Source organism: Phoca vitulina, unplaced genomic scaffold (assembly GCF_004348235.1).
Source record: "Phoca vitulina isolate PV1807 unplaced genomic scaffold, GSC_HSeal_1.0 scaffold7, whole genome shotgun sequence".
Lineage (NCBI taxonomy): Eukaryota > Metazoa > Chordata > Mammalia > Carnivora > Phocidae > Phoca > Phoca vitulina.
In genome coordinates, this window is record NW_022589710.1 from 45,731,135 (window position 1) to 45,736,100 (window position 4,966).

Below are 4,966 nucleotides of genomic sequence, written 5' to 3' on the forward strand. Positions count from 1 at the left end.
GTAGGTGTTTGCTTGAGCAAGAGAAGAGCAGGAGGAAGAAACCATCATGAATAGGTCTCTGTAATTTGCAGAATATATAACAGCTAGTTTCAACTTTTTGTTTGATTTCATAATACCATCCTGCCCTGGACCAAAGAATTCTTTATGGCATTTTCTTTAAAATTAGCAAATTAAGAAAAATACCTGCTTTTGAAAAGTTTGTGATAATTCCATGAATCACCAGGGACACAGAAAAATTAATATTGAAATTGGCTTTGTCTGTACCAGGAACTGCAAAATCAAATGCCCCGCACCTGCCCTGGGGCCCAGCTGGTCTTCTAAAGGACCTGGCAGGGTGGGTGGAAACTGCGTCAAACTGGGGTGTTTGAGTCCCATCTCAAGGGGCAGCTTTTAGTGGGCTGCAACCCACTACCGCCACTAAGGAGTACATGCTGTGGTAGATATTAATTATTCACCAATACATGGTTCCCTTCCCCTCCACGGCACCTGGGATGACTGAGCTTCCTTATCTCTTTGAGATTAAAAATGGTCATGTGACTTGCTTTGGCTAATATAAGCTAGAGTGACATATTTCTTTTTTTTTTTTTTTTTTAAATTTATTTATTCATGAGAGTCAGAGAGAGAGAGAGAGAGAGAGGCAGAGGCAGAGGGAGAAGCAGGCTCCCCGCCTAGCAGGGAGCCCGATGCAGGACTCGATCCCAGGACCCCGGGATCACGACCCAAGCCGAAGGCAGACGCTTAACCGACTGAGCCACCCAGGCGTCTCTGAAATATATATATATATATATATATATATGTAATTTTATTTTATTTTTAAATATTTTATTTATTTATTTATTTATTTATTTATTTGACAGAGAGAGACACAGCGAGAGAGGGAACACAGCAGAGGGAGTGTGAGAGGGAGAAACAGGTTTCCCGTGGAGCAGAGAGCCCGATGCAGGACTCGATCCCAGGACCCCGGGATCATGACCTGAGCCGAAGGCAGACGCTCAACCATCTGAGCCACCCAGGCGCCCTAGAGTGACATATTTCACTCCAGGAGGAAACCTATAACTGCTGGTGCCTGGCTCTCTCCAACCTCTCTCTCTCTCTGCCACTGTGGCCGTGGATACACTCGTTGATATGGCGGTGCAGTACTGAGCCATCCCCTGTGGGACTTCTGCCCTGGACAATCACCTGGACCCACATTTGTCTTGGGTGGGTAAAAAAATAAGCCTTTCTTGTGTCGAGCTGCTGAGTTTTGGAGGATGTTTCGTACTGCTGCATTACCTATTTCATCCTATTAAATGTTGCCTGACTCATCTTTTTCAAGAAAAGTTAGAAATCTAGATTTTTGTGTGACATCTTTGATATGTTAAAAAAAAAAAAAGTAAGGTTGAGTCAGCAAAACCAAATTCAACCTGCCAGTTTGCAATTTTTGGCCTACACGGTTTGAATGGAACAACTGATGACTGCCTTTCCTATGGTGCAGCAATCCTATCGGAACTCCTACAGTGCCCATCGTCTGTGTCACACACCAGCTCTCCGTGACTCCCGCTCTTGCTGTTCGTTAGTGTTCAAGACTGTGTTCCTAAGTAGATAGGAGGCGGGGACAATGAGGAATCATGTCTAAAACTCTGTGGACCTCACAGGCACACGATACAGAACCAACAAAGTACAAAGACTCGTGGATTGGCTGATTACTCAGGACTATCATTTTCTTCTTTAATATTGGAGAAACACGTCTGGGGAATTAATTATTTCAGCTTGCCATTTCACTTTCTTCCTGTCTGCAAAGAGCTTGGGAGTCATGGATGTCCATTAAGCTTTCAAATGCAATCGTCTAAATAAGTCGGAGATGCAAAACTCACTGTGTTAATCAGGACTTTTCTAGTTGCACTACAGATCTTCCTTGACTTACGGTGGGGTTACATCCCAATAAACCCATGATAAGTTGAAAATATCAAAAGTCGAAATGCATCTAATACACCTAACCTACTGAACGGCGTGGCTTAGCCTCGCCTACCTTAAATGTGCTCGAACACTTACATTAGCATACAGCTGGGCAAAGTTATCTAACACAAAGCCTATTTAATACTAAAGCATTGGATAGCTCATGCAGTTTGTTGAGCACTGTACTGAGAGTGAAAAGCAGAATAGTTGTATGGGTACAGAATGGTGGTCAGTGTAGTGGTTGTTTACCCTCGTGATGGCGTGGCTGCCCGGGAGCTGCGGCTGGCGGTCGCTGCACAGCATCAGCACAGAGTATCGTGCGCATGTCACTAGCCCCAGAAAAGATCGAAATTCAAACTATGCTTTCTAATGAATGCATATGGATTTTGCACCATTGTAACACTGAAAAATCCTAAGTCGAACCATCGTTAAGGACTGTTGTAATAGGAAATCTAAATTCAGACTGCCTTAGGTAGGATATAATTCACTGATTCCTACAGCTAAAAACTCCAGAGGGAGGGATAACATCAGGCATGGCTAGCAGTGCCATCTGAACTTGATCTGTCTTTCCCTCCCTTGCTTGGCTATACTCTACTCTTCTTTGCATTAGCTTCACTCTCAGTAGTCCCCCTCTGGCAGTTTCAGGTCAAGCTTCTGGCAGCTTCTCTTCCCAGCAGATCCTCAAAATTCCTAGCCTCATCAGACCCACTTAGGATATGTGACAATCTCTCACTCAGGCCACTGGCCAGGGGTGGGTGTATTAATCGGGCCTCTTTTAGTTGCAAGTGATAGGAAAGCTAAATTCGAACAGTCTTAGGCTGGGTCTCTTGCCTGTCCCTAAGAGTCAGTGGTAGGTCAGCTCCATCCAGCAGGGTAGGAAGAAGCAGGCCAACATCTCCATAGATGAGCCAGTGTGTGACCTCTCCCTCCAGCTACTTCCAGAGTCAATGACTATGTAGAGATCTGGGAGGGGGCAGTGTGCCTGGAAGGGAGGGCTTGAAGCTGTATTTACATGGCATTCCATATATGGCTCAAAAACATCCATATCAAATAACGGAGAAGACCTAATGGGCAGTATAGGGAGGTGGAGGGGGCCGAAGATCCCCTATTTACCCCTCGGTGCCACCCCTGTAGCGTATTTAATTTGTGGGGGAAGCAAAGGCCCAGTAGGACTGCCGGTGGCCCAGCCACGTCCAAAGCAGGCCCCGGAGAGGACTCGCTCTAACCACACACACTACTTATTAGTCCCCACACATAGATCAGTTTAGTTTTTTCAAAGTCCCAGATGAAGACACATAAAGTAACATTGCCCCTGTTCAATGTTTTCTTCCATATAAACGTCCAGACCTCAGTCTCATGGGGGAAACATCATAAGGCAGTTTCATAAGGCAGCTTTGATCTTTATGCTGTAGTAAAGGTGTAGTTGGCCTTTCTGGGGCTCAGAGTCCTGTTCTTCCACAAGACTATCAGATTACTACTCATTTTCCATTGTATATTCCTTGAGGACCTTACTTTGTTTTTACTTGCTCACTTCAATGTTTTGAGGGAGAGAGCTGATGGTGAAGGTGAACCCGGTCAGTCAGTGTCATGGGTGCTTGATCCGCCGTTCCCTGGTAAGACCAGTCCTGTCATCCAGAAAGATTCCACCGTAATGGGAAGTAAGGAGAATAAAACCTGACTGTACTCACGCTGAAGAGACAGGCTCATTCGGTTTTGCTCATCTGCTCCCATCTGTCTCAAGTCTTGTTGTTTCTTTCACTCTGAGCATCTGCGCTCCAAGAAGGCATGAACTTTTTCTTTCACTTCCTTTCTTCTCTGGGTGATGACCTGACATCACTCTGGGAAGGAGGCTGAAGGTTACCGAATATAAACACTGTCACTCCTATCTGGCTTAGGCAGAAAGGTAGGCTGGGCACCCAGGGGGTCTGGAGGTAGGAGATGCCAACCAGGGTGACAAGGCCTCGGGAGCCACATGTGTGCAGGAGGGCTCTGTGTCTCTGTGCCTTTACATACTGGAGGGCACATTTCCTCTGGAGTCGCCATTAACCATCTACCACTCGAGGAGGATGAAAGGTGGGAGTATGTTGGCAGTGGAAGTCCTAATGGGGAAGAAGAGGCCATTTGGGGTCGGCTGAGGGCTGGGTCTGCTCACGGGAGTGTCCCTGAGCCGAAAGAAGCCTGCTGGAGTGGGACAGAAAGCCCAAGGGTCAGCCTGTCCCCAGAGAAAGCGGTGGGCTCTGGCCGCAGCCCCAGAGGAGGGCAGCCCCCTGCAGCGAGCCACCCGGGGCCGAAGGGCGCCCGCGGTGGCCAGGTGGGCTAGTAGGTGGGGGCAATCCTCCGCCCATCCTCTCCACGGAAAAATAAAAGCGGCTCGCGAGATCCTTCCCTCACTCCCTCAGGCATGCAGTGTCCAAGGATGAAAACGTGCTGAGATCCCCTCTCGGTCTGGGGGGAAGCTCTAAGGCCTGAGGAAGATGGTTCCACGCAGGCTGCGGATGCCTCCGGGAGCTTTGGGGCTCGTCCCGCCGCGCCTTCTCCCTTCCCGCTCCCGAGCGGCGGCCCGGGTCTCGGGGTGGAAGCGGCCGTGCGCGGGGATGCCCTTACATAACCGCCCGCCGCGTCCTGCTTCCCCGCGGGGTGGGCGCCGGGGGACGCGCGGGAGCCGGGGCCGCCGCTGCCCCTGCGGGGAGAGGAGCGCGACGAGCGGCGGGAGGAGGGCGCCCGGGGCGGCGGGGGGAGGTGAAGGTCAGTGGGTGTGAGGCGCCGGATCCACACCCCCTCCTCCCTGTCCCCTCCTTCCCTTCCTCTCCCGTCCCCCTCTGACGTCTGGAGCTGGCAGCTCGGCGGGTTCCGCATTCCCGACCCCTCCCCGCCGCCCAGGGGCCGCTATATAGCCGGGGCTGATGCAACCCGTCCCGCCGCCCGCCACAGCCTGCGGGAGGGACGCTCGGCGGCCGCGACGGGGGGCGCTGGCGGCGGCGGACGCTGCAGCGGCGGCGGGGCTGGCGCCGCGGCGGCTCCCGGGCCGGGA